The 20,208-nt window shown below is 39.7% G+C and overlaps 1 protein-coding gene across 2 annotated transcripts in view; it reads left to right on the top strand.

The window, feature by feature from the left end:
- The first annotated feature begins 4,036 nt into the window (after positions 1-4,036).
- The window catches only part of LOC140476126 (tandem C2 domains nuclear protein), a 76,872-nt gene continuing 60,700 nt past the window's right edge, over positions 4,037-20,208 (top strand). For both annotated transcript variants that reach the window (XM_072568241.1, XM_072568242.1), the window contains exon 1: positions 4,037-4,571. The gene's annotated coding sequence lies outside the window, so the exon portion shown is untranslated. The remainder of the gene's footprint in view (positions 4,572-20,208) is intronic.

Here is a 20,208-nt window from a genome sequence, read left to right as displayed (position 1 = left end):
GTTGGGATGTTTGCTGAAGATTGCACAATGTTCATCACCATTTATGACTCCTCAGATACTGAAGCAGTCCATGTTCAAATGCAGCAAGGTGTGTACAATATCCAAGTTAAATTGACAAATGACAAGTAACATTCAAGTCATACAAATGCCAGGCTATGACCATCCACCAATATGAGATAATCTAATCACTGCTCCTTGACATTCAATGGTAGTACTCCTCCACTATCAACATCTAACTAGAAACTCAACTGTACTTGCACATAAATACAGGAGCTACAATAGCAGTTCAGAAGCTAGGAATACTGTGATGAGTAATTCACTCCATGGTTCCCCAAAGACTGTCCACCATCTACAAGGCATGAATTAGGAGTGTGATGGAATACTCCCCATTTACCTGAATGGATGCAGTTCCAAAAACACTCAAGAAGCTTGACATTTTCCAGGACAAAGCAGCCCGCTTAATTGCTACTACAGCCACAAACATCCACTCCTTCCACACACTGATGCTCAGTATGTACTATCTACAAGGTACACTGCAGAATCTCAACAATCACTTCCATCTAGAAGGAAAAGGGCAGCAGATATATAGAATCAGCACCACCTTCAAACTCCCGTCCGAGCTACTCACCATTTTGACTTTGAAATATATCGCCATTCTGTCACTGCTACTGAATTAAAATACTGGAATTCTCTCTCTAATGGAGTTGTGGGGAAACTTACAGCAGGCAGACTGCAGCAGTTCGAGAAGGAAGCTCACTGTCACCTTCTCATGAGTAATTAGGTACAGACGATAAATGCTGGTCAGCCAATGATACCCACATCCCATAAATTAATAAAAAAAAGTCCATCTCCTTCAGGATTCAGAGCTGTTCTCCCATTCCAGGTCCTTAAGACTTCATACTTTGGGTCGAGCTTAAAACTCTGTAACTGTAACCTCTTTGGAACCAAACACCTTATATGCAGGCAAGACGGACATTGTGGATCACATTGAGGTCAACAATACATGGTTCGGTTCCCATTCTGTCTCGCATAGCTTTGGGATTGCCTCCATCCTGGAGGCTGCAGCACTGTGAGTCAGACCTGCCTTTGGGCAAAGAACTCCATAAGAAGAAACGTAAACCAGAACTGCGCTTATTCCGGCTGGGATTGCAAAGATTTCTAAGAAATACAGTACAAATTATATAGATGCTATGCGATACCTTTAAAAAAGGGCTTTTACCAAATTCCACTGATAAATTCACAAGTTTTTTTTTTGTGAGTGAATCCTTGAGAAAAAATTTTTCCAAATTAAAGAACTTCTTTCAAGATCTCCCATTGTTCCAGGAATGCAGAATCAGGAATTCAAATGAATTGCACCCAAGCTTAGTCTGTATGCAGCACTAAAGTCACTAATTTTCTGCAGGAAAAGACTTAAGATTGTTTTTCGAAGGTCCTGAATTTAATGTTAGGTATTGGTCCAAAATTCCTAATGTGGAACATAAATCCTTTTAGTATTACCTGAGTTACAGCTACATTCTGCTTAGGTTGGAAACAAAATGACTGTGAGATGCTGGTGGAAGAAGGTGTGATACTGAACTGAGGAGATTGTGTGTTTCTGTGGGCTGAGGTACTTGTATTAGTCTGGGTTCAAGTGCTGATGTATTACATTGTCACAGTTTGAAGAACAATCAATTAGTCACTCCTACTTTGCATGTGGAGGATCCTGTTGCTCTGAGAGCTGAGAACTAGCGAGGCAGCAAGTCAGTCAGAAGGAAACAAGACAAAAGAATTTGAACGAATACGCAAATCCAAGAATCTCAAAATCAACTGCTTAACTATCAATGATGAATTAATTACTCTTTCTGAACTACCCAGAGATTGACGTGTGCAACTTTTATCTTTTATTAGATTGACTTCTCATTTCTAATTTATTTGTATATGTTTTCTATCTTTACTTCTTTTCATGTCTAAGAACATAAGAAATAGAAGCAGAAGTGAGACCTTCAGCCTTCAAACCCGACCCACCATCTATAAAGTCATGGCTCTTCATAGTCCTCAACTCCTCAATATTTTAAAACTATCCACCTTCTCTTCAAATACTTTCAGTGATCTAGCCTCTGTAATGCTCTGGGATAGAGAATTTTGGAAAAGTAACCTCTGAGAGAAGAAATTCTAGTTTTACGTAAGTACTTATTCTGTAACTATGCACCCTAGTTCTAATAACTAGTGAGCTTACTCTTTTATTTCTCATGTAAACTTGCTAAAATTTGTTCCTTTTAAAACATAAATCCATTTGGTCTGGGAGAAATGTATCCACAAGGGAGAAGACCCTTTGTAAATTAACCTTGTTGTGACCAACTAAGGGAGGCAGGTGAATAAAAGGGAGCTATTTCATTCATCTTCATCTAGGAGTGGACAATTTCGGGTATTCTGTCTGAACCTGTTATAATTTGGGGAACGTCATCCAAGGTCTGCTTGAAACATGATAAGTAATGCATGAGGAGATTTGTTTGGAGCTTAAGATCCGTTGGACTGAATGACCTATTTCTTTCCTGTGAATTCTATGTCAGTCTTTATTGTATAGCAAAGAGGATTTTAAGTAAAGCTGAAAAAGATGCATGCTGTCAAAGTTTGCATTCATCAGGACAGAATCGTAAGAACACTAAATTTCAGAGGGAACAACAATTTATGCTGCATTAGATGATGGTGCTAATTGGTTGGAAAGTAGATTGATGGAGATGTTACCATGGTAAATGCAGAAGAAACAGTTAACTTAGTAACTTTCTTTTAAATTCAAAGCAACCAAGCCAACTCTGACTGGTCAATGTATTGTCACGGCAAATAATCAGGAATGGCCATCCCCTGAGTTTTTTTTGAAAAAGGCACAAAGTGTGGACATATTCCATTTGGGTATAGAGGGGTTTTTTTTAATGCTCATCTATGTAAGGTATTATAGGAGCTGTGTACAGATAGAGTTTCGATATTGGTAATCTGAAAAAGTGCACGTTAATTAAAAAAATTTGGTTACAAATGTTCCTATGTGCATAATCTCCAAATATCTTTAATATATCACCATCACCATGGCAGATAAGTGAATGGTGCTACAATTATAAGCATTGGGTATTGTAATTTTACTTCAATTAAAACAAAATATATGTTGAGATTAACTGAGACCCCATTGCAAGTGGTAACTATAGACTTTGTAAATATTCATGTGTTGTTATTAAACTTGAATTATTTCTTTTAGAAGACCTCATTGAATTCCTCTAGTCTTTTACATTCTTGGATTCTCATGAGTTTTAGAAATATTCAAATTAACTGATTTCCTGTTCCATTTCCTGTATTTATTTTGAGAGTTTATTTTCTGCCACTGACTTCCTTTCAATTTCTTGTACAGAGTAAATCTGCAAAAGTAAAACTAAAACATGAGAATATCTGCATGTCTGCATTAATAATAAAAAACAATTGATTTTAATGGTATGAATAATTCTTCTATGGCAATCAATGGGTGACTTTTGAAGTGCATGGATAAACATGGCAGTGAATTAGTGCAAGTGAGTTAAGTGACCAACCGGTTCCTATAATAAATGAGCTTATTCAACTTTTGATAAACGTTTATCTGAACAAACTGAAATTGAATTAATAAGTAATCTGAGAAATCTTGATGCGAAGTATTGCCAATATTCCAGTTTTGCACCGCAACTTTTTTTTTAACTTTAAAAAATTTGCAATGCAAATACTTGAGAGAATTGTCTAAAGATGCTTGCTAGAGTCTGGCAAATGTGCAATTTGAAAGTGATTTTATTTTTGATGAGTCAAATTAAATGTTACGTGTAAGGACGTTTTCGATATTTTCTAATAAACCTGCTAATCCACGTCCTGAGCTGGTGGGACACGAATCCATGCTTCCTAGTTTAGAGGTAGGTACACATCACTGCACGAGAAGAAAACCTAGGGTGATTAATAGCGAGAGAAAAAGATGCAAGCGACAGGTTCCTTGAGGGTTAATGGATCCGTTTTACAAGAGCTGTAGGACCCAGCGGACGCTTGGTACTGGTTAAGATACAGTGTGAGGTTTGCCTCTCGGGGTGAGTGCAGGTTGCTGAGCTCCGGGGAGGGAAGATGGGGTTTGTGACAGAGCCAGCAGCTGGGAAACAACAAGGGCAACCTGTGACAGGGACAAGAAATCAGGAACTGCACTGAGGAGCCGGGCGTGGGCGAAAATTACAGAGAAGTTCACTTTTCTCTGTCCTGACTTCACACAGGTAACCTTGTCAACCTGAACTTCCACTGGGGCTGGAACCGATTAGAATCAACAGAAAGCAGTCCAAGGCTACTTTTAAGTCCCAATTCTCGAAACAACAACGGCAACGAAAGATGCACCCTGCTCAAAACAATTCCTCTGTGATTTAATTTTGAGAAAAGGCCAGGAGGAGTTGAGCGAGTTTCCTCCTCAGTTTGTAGTGCCGGCTGCGATAGAGCAGACCCTACGTTATCTTCGGCTGTGAACCCGAATTGCCAGGACCAGGAAAGGAGCTGCATGAGGAAGCCCAGGACCATTCTGGAGATCGGAGTCCAGTATAGACAGAGAGGTGAGTTTGTGTCCTCTTCTCTCTCTCTCTCTCTTGAACAAAATGCCTTCGGTAGTGACCTTTGGGATGTATGTGAGCCCGGCATGCTTCTAAAAAGAAGCCACAGAATCAGGGGAGTGAGGGAAGAGTAATCTGAACAATAGAAGGTTCACTTGACATTCAGCTATAACTTCCACCCAGAGTTGTGAGGTTTATTTGAACAAGTTTCATGATATTGGGTGGTGTTGGATCACAGAATACAGCAGAGAAATGTTGAACAAGCTCGTCCAGCTGCTAAGTGCTATCCAAATAACTTCCAAACGTGGATAGCTCTGCCTAGTAGATTAAGTGGGGGGAACCCCCATTGTTACACAGTTGGAAACATAGATTCAAATTGAGTTACTACTTTATCTTGAGAGGATAAATGGAAGGGTTAAAATTTTAGCCATGTCACGTCAGTAGTGTGTTTACTGATTAATTTCACAGTCACTGATTTGCACAGCATTGGCACCTTACAGACTTACACAGTGCTGTAAGTACACCTTCAGATGTGTTAGATACTTTTTTTTCTTAAATTACCAGCCCAGTTGTGCTCAAACTCGATTAAGAGGCAGGGATTTTTACAGGAGAGATGCCCAACTTTTATTTTTAACTGTTTACTCCTGTATGAAATACCATCTTATCTGGAAGATATCACTGGTTCATTGCTGAGATTCATTCCCTTGAGTTAGACAAACAAGAGACTCTTTAAAATTAGCACCTAATGCAGTGACCACTCACTTTTCAAATTGGTGAAATACTTACTGGGGCTAAAGGGAAAGGGAGATAGTTGGCACTAAACGAGGGTCAGTGGTATGGTCGGAATTAAGTTGTGAGGCGACTTTGGAATTGGGGTGGGGAGAATTGATCAGGGAAAAAGATGAGAAAAGATATATAGTACAGAGCATGGGGATTGGTGATAGAAAAGATCACATCATGGTAAATATTATTACTTAAGCTCATCAACCTCTCATTTGTGATATTTTCCAATCAACCTGCTTGGGGATAGAACATAGAACATAAAGGCATTTCAGCCCTCAATGCTGTGCCAGCCTTTTCTTCTACTCTAAGATCAGACTAACATACATATCCTTCATTGTACTAGCTTCCATGTGCCTATCCAAGAGCTGCTTAAATGTTCCTAATGTATCTGACTCTACTACGCAGTGCATTCCACACACCCACCACTCTGAATAAAGAACCTTCCTCTGACATCTCCCGTAAAGCTTCCTCCAATCACCTTAAAATTGTGGCCCCTCATGATAGACATTTCCACCGTTTCCACAATTTCCTCTCTGGCTATCCACCCTATAGTTTCTTGTTAGCCACCTCTGGAGTGTGTGGGACTTGACCTCAGGTCCCCTGGCTCAGAAGTAGGGATATTCTCACTATGCTACAAGGGCTGGCTGGTCTTTCATTCTATTTTTGTCTGTGATTGGAAACATCCCATTTGTTAAGAGACTCTGCATAATGTTTGAGGCATCTCTCCTCTCTCAATGGGTTGCTGTAATACTGAGATTTGTGACAGGCAAATCCACTTTAGAACAATTTCTCCAATAGCCATAGTTTTTAAAAATTTGTTCATGAGACGTGTACGTCACTGGTTGGACCAGTACTTATTTCCCAAGCCTAATTGCCCAGAGGGTAGTTAAGAATCACTCACATTGCTGTAGTTCTGGAGTCACATGTAGGGTATACCAGGAAAGGATGGCATTTTCCTTCCCTAAAGGTCATTAGTGAACTGGATGGGGTTTTTTCCTGACAATCATCAATAGTTGCATGGTCATTATTAAACTTATTTTCAGCTTATTATTGAATTCAAATTCTGCCATCTGCCTTGGTGGAATTTGAACCCATGTCCCCTTACTGGGTCTCTGCATTAATAGTATAGTGATATTACCACTAGGTCATCGCCTACCCAAAAATGTACATTTTTGCTTGATGGAACAATAGACTTGGCAGTGCATTGACTGAATATTCTGGAATCTCAGACTGCGAATGGAGAGAGGGGTTGAGGTCGGCTGGATGCCTGACATGAGTCACATTGGTGCCAACAACATAGGATTCGCTCACCATTCTGGCTGGTGTTGGTTTGAGACCAGTTTACCTATTGTGGAACTCACAGCAAAGTGGTACAGAGCTGCATGCAGGCAGAAAAAGTCAAGGAGAAGACGGCCACTAGGATATAATAGTGGAGAGCACGATATTGAAGAAACAGCGTCTCAGAATTTGCTGGGAAAATAGTGAGGATTTAAATCCACACATGTTGTATCTTTTAAAAAAGAAATCAGAATCTGTGATGAGGAAGTTAAAAATCACACAACACCAGGTGTAGTCCAACACGTTGAATTGGAAGCACACTATCTTTCGGAGCGTTGCTCCTTCATCAGGTGGTTGTGATGAACTTGATGAAGGGGCGGTGTTCCAAAAGCTAGTGCAGCAGCAGCTTCCTTCCCTGAAGAACATTAGTGATCCAAATGGATTTTCCTGACAATTAGCAATGGTTTCATGGTCATCATTAGATCCTTAATTCCAGATTTTTATTGAATTCAAACTTCACTACCTGACATGATGGGATTTGAACCCAGGACCCCAGAACATTATTTGGGTCACTGGATTAATAGCAATAAGGCCAATGCCTACACTAACAACCTGTCTTTTAGATGAGACATTATATCAAAGCCTCCTATACTCTCTTGGAAAAACTCGGAAGATTGCATTCAAAGATTGAAGGAGGTCCTGGTGTGCTGGCCAATATTTATCCCTCAAGCAATGTCACTCGAAACAGATGATCAGGTTATTTACCTTGAGGTGGGAATGTTTTGTCTGCGAATTGGCTTCCTTACTCTGCATTTCAACAATGACCACACATCTACAGAAATTAGAAGGTTTTAAAATATTTGAAACTCCCGAGATCATAAAAATTCTACATAAGTGTGGTAAAAAGCATATTTTTTTAACTGTTAAATCCTCCACCCTCACCATATTCCTGATAAATTTAATCTTTACTCATTCTAAGCAAGCTACCTAAGGCTGACCAATATACTCTGACTCGATAATACACCATCACACAAATCATGGCCATTATTAATTTGAAGGTTAGGAGGTATCCTTTTACTCTGAGCTACCATCCCATGCATGTTGTGGAAGATTCTGTTCACCTTGCTGCTCCCAGTATATATGCCAAGATAGTCCTATGAGTACAATGGAGGTGGGAGTGAAGGTGATAGGTCGGAGAGAAGGTTGGATCAGATAGGTGGGAAGGAAGATGGGCAGGTAGGACAGGTTATGAGGGTGGTGCCGAGTTGGAAGGTTGGATCTAGGATAATGTGGGGGGAGGGGAAATGAGGAAATCCACATTGATCCCATGTGGTTGGAGAGTCTCAAGATGGAAGATGAGGGATTTTTCCTCAGGTGTGGGGTGGTAAGGAATTGGCAATGGAGGCAGCTTAGGACCTGCATGTCTTTATGGGACTGGGAGGGGGAGTTAAAGTATTCAGCCACAGGGCGGTGGGTTTTTTTTGTGTGTGTGTCCCAGAGATGTTCTTTGAAGCGTTCCGCAAGTAGGTGTCCTGTCTTCCTAATGTAGAGGAGACCACATCTGGACACAGTAAATGATGTGTAAGGAAGTGCAGGTAAATCTCTGATGGAAGTGGAAGGCTCCTTTGGGGGCTTGGACAGAGTAAAGCTTGGGCGCAGGTTTTGCAATTCTTGTGGTGGCAGGGGAAGGTTCCAGGAGGGAAGGAGGATATATGGTTGTGCTCAGTGATGGAATTGGTCTTCCTGGGAGCAGATGCGGTGGAGGCAGCGGAATTGGGAATAATGCTATCCCTTATTTCCAACTCCTTCGCCCCCGCTGCATCTTCTCCCAGGAGAACCAGCTCCACCACAGAACCTAGAAGATTGGCTCCTTCTATAAATGCCACAGTTTCCCCTCCCACATGGTTGATGATGCCCTCCACTTCCCACAACTCCACCCTCAAACCCCACCCCTCCAACCACAACAAGGACAGAAACTCCGCCCTCAAACCCCACCCCTCCTCCCATTTATCTCTCAGCCCCCTTGGCTCCACAAGCCTCATTCCTGATGAATAGCTTATGCTCAAAATGTTGATTATCCTGCTCCTCCAATGCTGCTTGACCAGCTGTGCTTTTCCAGAACCATACTCTCGACTCTGATCTCCAGCATCTACAGTCCTCACTTTCTCCCAGTGCTCATTACGCTGCTGGATTAGTAATGCAGACTAAAACTTGCAAATTCAAATTCTGCCATTGCAGTTGTGAAATTCAGTTCATTAAATAAATCTAGCGTTATAAAATTGGCATTAGTAATTGTAACTCAAGATTGTCATAGAAATTCAACTAATTCACTAATGCCTGTTAGGAAAGGAAATGGTTTGATCTATAGGTGCCTGGAAACACACAAAAGCATGGTAGATCATAACCCCTTTTCAAATGGCTCAGTAAATCATGCAGTTGATACACACCAGGCTTGAGAAGGTGATTGAGCACTAATTTCTCAAGGACAATTAGGAATGGGGAAAAATGACTACGCTTGTGACATTTATGCACTGTCAATGAAGGAGAAGAAATACCTGCTCATTCCTGAATGCCCTCCTACCTGTAGGTGGAGGCTTACTGGAAATAAAGCATTATTATTCATTCCACAGTGGAATCAAAACTAAAATAAATCTCTAAACTAAGATTTAGTCTTGGATTCAGATTGCCATTGTGAATTGTTGCTTTACTTGCATGTTTTGACGTCAGTTAAATTTACTGATAAGATTACAGCACCAGTAATCTATTGTGTGAACAATGAAATCAAAAGTATTGTAAAGTGAATGGAAACCATTTGAGCAATGACTATTGATTTACAGTATCCTTGTATTAAAGTTTTATCAGTGAGTGATGATTGGTGCTTTAACGTGGGCCAACAAAAACTACATGCACAGAGCTAGTTTTTTTAACATGAACTTTTAGCTTTACCATGTTTTGTTGGGAGTCCTCACTTTTGTTTCTGGAGGCGTTTCTCCAGCATTCTGTGTATTTGCTTGCAAAGTTCTCCTCCAGAAACACTCTGGAGCAGGCTCTGGAGATATTCAGCAATGTTTGGAACTCGTCTTGTTGAAACTACTTTCCTACTGTGCCAACAGTACATTGAAATGTACCTGTAGTTGAGCCAATGAATTTGGTGGGTGACTGACAAGCTGTTTTCCATTTTTAGCATTTGACTGGAATATGGATTAAAGAAGGGACTGTAGTGCAAGGAATTGAGAAGTAGTGTTTAAACCATCCAGACTCAGTATATTTGAGTACAATGGTTTAACTGGATTTGAGTTTACCTATATATAGTTATATCTAATACATAATATGTAGTGGTTATATCAAGTACCGAGCCACAGAGTCAAACAGACACTTCAGTCTTACAGTCCATGCCAACCATAATCCCAAGCTAAACTAGTCCTACCTGCCTGCTCCTGGCCCATATCTCTCCAAACCTTTCCTTGTCATGTACTTATCCAACTGTTTTTTAAACATTTTAATTGTATCATCATCCATCTGGAAGTTCATTCTACACGTGGACCACCTGTGTGTAGAAAAAAAAATGCCTCTCATATCTTTTTTAAGTGTCTCCCCTTTCACCTTAAATATGTGCTCTCTCGTCTTGAAATCCCCCAAACAAGGGAAAAGGCAACTACCATTAACTCTATATATACCCCTCATTATTTTACAACATCTATAAGGTGGCTTCTCAACTTCCTACACTTCAGTGAAAAAATGTCATAGCCTATCTAACCTTTCTTTACAACTTGTGGTTATATCAAGTATATGATATTAGCAGCAGTCTTAACTGGTGTAGTTGTTAAACTGGGGAAGTAGACAGTACAAAAAACAAGATAAGGTGATGCTGGAAATCCGGACCAAAAAACAGTAAACACTGCAAAAATATTGTAGGTCTGGGCACATCTCATTGTGTGAGTGAGAAACTGAGTTATCTTCTCAGGTCTGTAATATTTCTTCTTCAGAATGGGAAAAGGTTGGAGGTTTTTGGCAAATAAGGAAGATGGCAATAGGAAGAAGAACAAGAGAAGAGGTTGAAGAAGAGTCTGTTTATCTCCATGTGTCTATATGTTAGGAGTTAGATAATATAGTCAGTTCTGCTATAACGTGTGTTAATTCAACACGAATCGACTTTAACGTGATTTAAGAATTTAGATCATTGTTTGTAGAATGCAAACTTTACTATTGGCTATAATGTGATTCCAGCCACATCAATTAAAATGATACTGCTATTGCGCGAGTTTCTTGTAGCATGAAATTGCACGAAAACAGAACTGTCACATTATATCAGAAGCAATGCTACACTCCAGATCCTCTTACAGGTACACAGAAAGAAGGGTTTTGTTTTAAAAATGGAGATTAAAATATAAGCCCTGGGCCATCTTGTAATGTTAGAAATCCGAAGGTTGTGAGTTCAAATCCAGTTTTGATAAACTGTGAATTTGACTTCAAGAAGTTTGGTTTTGGAAATGGACTTTGGAAGGTCCTGGATTAATATAAATACTCAACTAGATTGCTCGTGTGATAAGAACATATAGTGCCTGAGATGCTTAGCAAATCCAACAGCATCTGTGGAAAACTGAGTTTAATGTTTAAACTTAATTATGACTCAGTTTTAACTTTGTTTCTCTCTGCCTAGTTGCAGCTAGGCCTGCTAAACATCTCCAGCATTTGCAGTACTCTGAGTTTGTTACTATCATGTGTAAAGAAAAGCTGTCGTCTTTACCTTGTCGAGACTAAATATATCTCTCTTTATGACACACCTCTATAGCAGGGGTGATTTGAATCCAGATCTTCTAACTCAGAGCTAGGAACACTGCCACTGCACTCTATGATCTCTTATCTTGTCTGATGTACATGCCTCACATTGTGGTTCACCTGTTCATTTTCAATCAGGCAATTAGAAGTGACTCTGATGCAGCTTTGTCAGTGTTGCAAGAATATTTAAAAATGAAGCAAGAGGATAATCTGTTCCAAATATTTAGATACTTCAGAATCATCTGAAAATTTACTTCTGATAATTGATTTTTTTTAAAGCTTTGTACTTCTACACTGGTGAAAAAGATTAAGCAGGACGAGAGGATTAAAAAAGAGTTACATGAGCTCATTCTCAACAACATTGCTCCCCACCTCCTCTTAATGGATTCTGCCCACTCATTTATGGTTCTGTAGAATTCCCCTGCTTAATCTCTCTGAAGATGTGGGAAAAGATTTGCTAACCTACGATAGGCCCACAAAAGCAAAATTGGCCAAACTGTACCAAAACACCCAGAATTCCCAAGCAGCTCACAAGCCGAATCAGACCCACGCAGACAAAGCAATACACATCAAGCTCCCACTAACAATGACAGAGCACCACAAATATCTCAAAGCCCCAAGGGCAGTTTCACAACCCAGCAATACCTAAGCCACACAAAGAGCAGGTCAGACAGAAAGGCACCAGCAAGGGCATGCTCCAGGAACAGGACAATGGAAGCACCTCACCACCTCAGAGGAACCATTAACACCTATCTGTGAAGAGGAATGGAACATCGATACTGTCAGGATGTTGCATTGTGTGAAGGAACAGGACATTCATCCGATTTTTGTTTTCCAATTAGCATCCTTACAACTCGATTACTCCATTTCCAGATGCATTGTAGTTTCCCATTTCTTAATCAGTGTCATTGTGCAGCATTATTATAAAACTGGTCTCATGCTCAGTTCTGGGAAGAGAAATCTGATCTACCTGTACAGACTGTCATCTAATCTATTGGGCAAATTTCTCCGACAGAAGATAACGCAAAAAATAAACACGACCCTGCGCAATCTCAATTCATTCTCAAATTTTAAAATTTGGGTTGTCCTGGATTCTTTATTCTAACCTAATAATACATAATTCAAAAGTGTGTTTGGTGCTGCCTAAGTAATGGTTCCAGGCTGCCTGGGTGCAAATTTTCTGATTATTCCATTGCTTCTCCTTTACAAAACAAACTTCAACAATCAACTCTTTGTTTAAACTTTTGGTCAGCCCTCATTATGTCATCATCTTTCACTTTTTTGTCAGTTTTATCTCATTATTCCTTCTTAGCCCTTTGGTACTTTCTTCGAACATTAAAGCAGTTAATGAATACTCAACCTTAAGCTATTTCTGAATAACATGAATAGCATAAGGAATGCATAAATGAATCTACTAGTCACCTCCATCCAACTACAACTTTATGATTCATTAACCATCTACTTTCTTTTGTCTAACCAATCTGTCATTAGTTCTGTTAGCCTAACCTTCATTAAAAACCTCAAATTGGTGGTTCTTTCAAACTGTAAATAGAATGAAGCTCCAGCAAAAACATTTAACATATATTGTGAATAATCATGCAATTTGGCACATGTTGTAGTTACCAATGTGCTGAACAACTGCATTTGCTGAGTTGCTGAAGAACTAGAGACACTTAATTCACACAAACTGTTCTCACGCTTCGCACCAGTGAACCCTTTCAATCAGTGTTGTCTGACAGCAGCATATTTCTCTTTGCTATCCTGAGCTTTACTGATGGACAATTACTTCAAACTGCCATATATGGTTGGCAAGAGAGGAAGATGACCAACATATGTTTAGCAAAGTTTAGTTAGTCCATTGATGTTCATAGAAGGAACTCCTAAACCACTGGATCACAATGGTTTCATCTTATAGACATTATAAGCATTTTTGACAAAGCTGTATCCATTATTTACTCTTCATTTCCCTGTTAGGGTTGAACTACGTAAGGAGTGACATGTAGGCCAGACTAGGTGAAAACAGAAGGTTCCCTTCACAGAAGGACACTAATGAATTAAGGAGGGTTTTACAGCCATCTAGCAGCTTCCATTTTCCTTTTCTAATGATTAGTTTTGTTGAATTCAGTTTCATACTTTACCAAAGTAGGATTTGAATTCACAATCTTTATGTTAATAGCGATCATCGCTAGGCTACATCAAGACCTTACACTTGAGGGCTGGATTTATCTCTTAGTGACAGCAACATCAGCTAGAATTCACAGGACATGTGCCATACACACAGAATGACACTGCAAATGTATTTCCAACAATATTTCCATGAAGCTGAGAGGCACAGTAGCTGTGCAGATCAGATTGGCTTTGTCATTATGTATGATACTACTTGGATGGAACTTAATATCATAAAATCCCTACAGTGTGGAAATAGGCCATTTCACCCAACAAATCCATACCGACCCTCCAAACAGTATCCCATGTAGATGCATTCCCCTACATTTACCCCTGACTAATGCACCTAACCTACACATCCTTGAACACAATGGGCAATTTAGCGTGGCCAATTCAACTAACCTGCACATCTTTGGACTGTGGGAGGAAACCCACACAGCCATGGGGATAATGTGCAAACTCCATACCGCCAGTCACCTGAGGCTGGAATCGAACCTGGGTCCTTGGCACTATGAGGCACCTCTGAGCCACTATGCCAATACAGTTGAATATTTAACTTTGGACCTTTTAAAATAGGGTTATTGTCTATAAAAGTATTCACACGGCGTCTGTACCTCAAATGCATTTGAATAGTTACTAATTAGGATTGTGTCTACATTACATGTCTCTGTCTTTGTCTTTGATCAATACAAATTGATACATTTCAATAATGGATCATTAATAATGACTTGAATCTTGCCCCCTCTTTTATATAGGGACACTGGAAAAGGTGCAAAACAAAACTGGAGGAAGGTTTTCAGAATGGAGAGCTTATAACGATAAATAAAGACGGAAGAGGCTGTGTTTGGTCTGCTGATATGAGAAAATTGATAGCTGACTTAAAATTTATGAAAGTATGGAAAAGATGTTTCCAGTTATGTGAGAATCTAAAACTGGAAGTCATAAATCTAAGATAGTCAGGAAGAAATTCAAGATAAGCTTCTTTAATTAGAGAGTGGTTAGAATGTAGAACATGGCACAAATGAGATAAATAGCACAGATGTTTAAATGTCAACAACTTAGATTGATATAGCTCCCCTGCCCTACATTTACCCCTGACTAATGCACCTAACCTACACATCCGTGAACACAATGGGCAATTTAACATGGCCAATTCACCTAACCTGCACATCTTTGGACTGTGGGAGGAAACCCACACAGCCACAGAGAGAATGTGCAAACTCCACATAGCCAGACATACATCACAACACAGTCATAGTGTTAGGTGCATTAGTCTGAGGGAAATGGGTCTGGGTGGGTTGCTCTTCGGAGGGTTGGTGTGGACTTTCACACTGTAAGGAATCTAATCTAATCTCAGAACCCCCAAATCCCAAGGAATTTTTTGGGTTCAGTGTGAAGTAAAATTATACACTAAAGCACATAAGATAATATTAGGATATATTTATTTTCTTTTTGCTTGAACAATCAAGTAGGTTTAAGGGAGAACCTCCAAAGAAGAAAATGAGGTGGAGAGGAGAGAGCTTTGCTCAGGAAATTCTTGTGGTTAGGGCCCAGGCAGCACTGATGGGTGTTCCTAATTTTGTTTGCTACACCAAGCGGCCAGAATGGAACGAGTGCAGATGTTTCAGAGTTGTGGGGGCTTGAGGAGCTTACAGAGATAAGGAGGGATGAGGCCAGGGGGGAATTTAAAGAGAAGGATGGGAATTCTGAAATTTAGGTGTTGCTTGGCAGGGAGCCAGTGTTGGTAAGTGAGCACATGGCTTATTCATGAATAAAATTTGTTGTGACTTAGAAAATAGTCAGTAGAGGCCTGATCATCTTAAGTTAAGAGAAAGGTGGAATATGAGAGGTCAGCCAGGGCTGCATAGGATTTGTCAAATCGAGAGGTAACAAAGACATGGGTAATGGATTGAACAGCAGCAGTGGAATTATGATATGGGAACAAAATAAATTGTCTTACTGATGGAGCAGCGAGGTGGTCTGAAACCCATCTCAGAGTCAGGTACGACACTGAGATTGCGAATCATTTGGTTTAGCCTCAGATTGTGACCGGGAGAAGTTGGTAGTTAGGGACCAGAGATTGGGAGTCAGGGCCAAAGACATAGTTGTAGTCTTCCCACTACTTAATTGGAGGAAACTTCTATTCATCCAGTACTCAATGTCAGGTAAATTGTCTCTCAGTTTAGTGGAGGAGTTGGGGTGACATGATAGCTCACTGGTTAGCATTGCTGCTTCACAGTGCCAGGGACCTGGGTTCAATTCCAGCCTTAGGTGACTGTCTTCATGGTGTTTGCTCATTCTTCCTGCATCTGCTTGGGTTTCCTTCTGCAGTCCAAAGATGTGCAGATTAAGTGGATTTTCTATGCTAAATTGCCCTGTAGTGTGCAGGATAGGTGGTAAATGTGGGAATGCCATCAATCTGGCTAGGGTGGTCTTCGGAAGGTCAATGCGAACTCAATGGGCCGAATGGCCCCTTTCTGCACTTGCAGGGATTCTATGAGTTGAGAGAGCTGGAGGTGAGATCAAGCTGAGTCTGATCAACGTACGTGTGAAAGCCAAAATTAAACACCATTGGTTGATGTCCAGGAGAGGCATCATGGTGATTAGAAAATACTATGGGTCTAAGGACAGCCATTGCAGGACACCAGAAGTAATCCTGTGGGAGCAGCAAGTGGAAGCTTTTTAAATGGCTATAATTGGATGAATAAGAATGGAGCCAAATGAATCTCACTCAGTTGGTTGACAGTGAATGATGTTACTTTAAGAAGATAGGTTACCTTCATCACCATTATTAAGAATGTGCTAATGACTTTGCAAAGTATCATAATTCTGGAAGAAACCTGACTGGAGGGATTCAAATACGAAGTTCTTGAAAAGATGGATGTGGTTTGAGGGGTGGCAACTTTCTCAAAGACTTTGGAGAGTAAGGGAAAAGATAGATAAAACATGAGAGAGAAAGGAATAGCAATATATACATAAGGTGAGAGGAAGCAACAGTGGAGGAGACTCATGTGAAACATAAATAGCAGCATGGAGGTGTTGAAACAAAGGCTTGTTTTTACATTGTAAATCCCAAGTAATTAATCAACATTGTGTGAAAGCATCCATGTTTCCTGCCTGCAGATCAGCGCGTGACCTGTGCACAATTAAAGTGGAAGTGTTCAATCAACAACCTCTAGACTGTAGCACACATTAGCAATGACTGTGTCTCTTGTCAAAAACCTTGTGTAGGTCAGAGATGTTGCTGACATTTCTTTGAGTCACTGCCTGGTCCTGCAAGTGTTCTATTCACGGATCTCTCCCATTCACTGTACAGGAAATTAGACAGGAAGCAGGTTTTGATTTTGGGAATTTGCATACAAAACTACACAGATCAGTGAAAGGAAGGAATGATATTCCGTACTTGAGATGTTTATCCTGAAATATTTACATCAGAAGCTTTAATCTGCCTTAGCTTTAATCCTTCTGCCTCATTGTTTATTTCAGCATCTTCTTTATATTTCTGATTTGTTGCAATTACAGACTGCATTCTTTTTGCTTACTCACAAGACTCCTAAATGGAAATACAATCGAAATGAAGCCTCAGCCTCAAAAACCAGTATATCTTTATTATAATTACACTTTCAGTGGGTGAGTTTATTTCCTTTTAGGGCAGCAGTGGCAAGGATCAGAGGTAATTAGAGAAAATTAACGGATGTAGAAGTGAATGATGGGTGGTAGATTTAGCTCCACTCCCTATAAAAGTAGATCGAGCAATTACAGAACAAAAACATTTAGTCTTGCAGAAAAACTCCTGAATTTATACAATATATTTCATGACCTCCGGATATTCTAAGCCCTCTATAGCTAATGAAGTGTTTAGGAAGTATAGTCACTGTTGTGATGTAGGGAACACAGCAGCCAATTTACACAAACCATGCAAATTCCATACAAGTGAATACAGACTGGGGAAATGGAAGTAATATCATGACTCAGATTAACAGATTCAGTCTATTTGGATACATAACGAGCTGGTATGGCAACAGCTCTGCCCAGAACCGCCAGAAACTACAGAAAGCAAGTACGCAGCCCAGACCACCACTCAAGCCAACCTTCCATCCACACTTCTCATTGCCATTGCTGCCAACATCATCAAAGACCCTCCCACCCCAGTAATACTCTCTTCCAACCTCTTCTATCAGGCAGAAGATACAGAAGCTTAAACACACATGCCAATGGGCTCACAAACAGCTTCCCTGCTGTTATTTGACTACTGAGTGGACCTAGGAGAAAGTGAGGACTGCAGATGCTGGAGATCAGAGCTGAAAAATGTGTTGCTGGAAAAGCGCAGCAGGTCAGGCAGCATTCAAGGAGCAGGAGAATTGACGTTTCGGGCATAAGCTCTTCTTCAGGAATTATACTGAATGGACCTCTCTAATTTCAAATCTGATGTTTATCTTTTATGTACCTTCTGTGTGGCCATAACTTTGTATGCCTCTCTCTGTCTAAATACCCTATGATCTGTGTGTCCTTGTATGTTATGATCTGCTTGTATTGTTCACAAAACAAAACTTTTCACTGTTCTTACGTAAATGTGACAACAATAAATCAAATCAAATTACTGTGGTAGATGCATTTCATAAGCAACTATTGATAACTTCACTATTCCAAAACACTGATCTCAATGAAAAATCATTCATTGTGTTTAACTTCCTTCAAATGTTTAATCCTTTATTAAAACTAGCACTTGTGTTCATAGACCCATTTCAAAAACCTCATAATCATTTGGAATTGTCATTAAATCTATGAACTGACAGGCAGCTGAGTGAGATGTTGATAGGTTGATGCTTATACTTTGATGATAGCCTTCAAACGTGTGTCAGAAGACAGAGTTAAATAGCAGGACAAGATATTTAAATGCTCTAATGGCTCCCCTGAAAGCCGTCTAACAGATCCAATGAGCTGGACATTTCCAATGAGTTTATCCACTTTTTAATTATATTCATGTCTGCTTCGATCAATCCAAAAAGGTCATCTTACCTCTGTCAAAGAGCAACTGATCTCTTCCAAACATGTTTAGTGACCATCTCCAAAAGGGTACTATACCTCTTCAAAGAAACCAGTAACTTTCGAATTTCTCTTGTTACAGCTGAAGTGCACACGTCATATCTTGAGCACCCTACCATTAAACTTACGGAAAGCATATGTACTTTAAATATCTAGTTGCCTCTATGAGCTAAGTGCAAATTACAGTCTGGTACTGTTCAATCTGCTCCTCCCCAAATCAGCCACTTCAGAAATGGTAGGGACCAGTTTAGGGAGCAAGACCTCTGTATTTCAGCCTCCTATACTATGGTAAAAACCTCTCCATCTGTGCGAAAGTTAAGGCAAGAATTTCTGCCAATGCAGGAAAAACTCATTTTTATTTAACAAAGAGTATTTCTCAAAATTAAAACCTTAACAAAAATCACAAACATTGTGAAAGCTTAAAATGGAAATGACAAGATTCTCATTTTAATTAGTAATTCTGATAATTCATAAAATGCTGCTACTTCTCGCAACTGTTCATATGATAAAATGACAATATGGAAAGATCTTGACATCAACAGCAAATGGAAAGATTCAGCCTCTTTCCCAGCAATGCGTTTTACAGACAATCAATCCCAGTGAAGTATTAATCCTATTTTGATTTCTACCTTAAATAATTCTTATCAGTCCTTCTCCTTGGACTGCTGAAGATAGCTGTTGAAGCAGCTTAAGATTTCTTTACTCCAAGCTCTGAAGTCCTGAAGATTTGTTTTCGATTCTGACAGCCTAGAGATTTCTATAAAATGTCGCAACCTGAAATTTGTTACAAACTAAAGCTTCATAGTCTGAAGTCTTCTTAAAATTAAAAAAAACGCCCTTCTGCTAGGATGATTTCTCTTCTTCTGAAAGCAACCTACAAGTAGTGCAGGGCAATCTATCTACCAGAAACATGAACCTGTCAAATTTCATTCCATTGAAATCTACTCCATCTGAAAGCCATAATGGGACAATCCACCACCCAGTGAAAATGTAAACCAATGTCTTTCTTATTGTTCCCACACCTCTCTGCATCCATGCTTTGTAGCTTTGCCACTTTGTAAGCATTCTTGGTTAGAGACAAAATTACTGCAGATGCTGGAATCCAAAGTAGACAGGCAGGAGGTTGGAAGAACACAGCAAGCCAGGCAGCATCAGGAGGTGAAGTCAACATTACGGTGTTCACCCAAACCATTGTCTTCTCCACCTTCTGATGCTGCCTGGCTTGTTGTGTTCTCCCAATCTCCTGCCTGTCTATGTTGTAAGCATTCAGCAATCCTTTGGTAGCTGATTGAGTCATTTAACTTCAATCATGCGATTTCTTGGTAGAGTTGTCTCTTGTCAAAAGTTAAAATAACTTTCTGACCTTTGGTTTAAAAAAAGGGTAAAGAAACAATTATGTTTACATGAAACGCAGAAGCTGTATTCACTATGTTTCCTCATTTTATGATGTATGTTTATGACTATTTCAGTTAAATATCTACCAACAACATATACATATAATTAGTAAGCAACAGCAGTGGATGATATCTCAACTGTGAATTTACTTGAAGTCATACACAATTTTATATCTATAATCATTTCAAAAATG

The sequence above is a fragment of the Chiloscyllium punctatum genome, chromosome 4, assembly GCF_047496795.1.
Source record: "Chiloscyllium punctatum isolate Juve2018m chromosome 4, sChiPun1.3, whole genome shotgun sequence".
NCBI classification, from domain to species: domain Eukaryota; kingdom Metazoa; phylum Chordata; class Chondrichthyes; order Orectolobiformes; family Hemiscylliidae; genus Chiloscyllium; species Chiloscyllium punctatum.
This window is presented reverse-complemented; position numbering and strand designations above follow the sequence as displayed.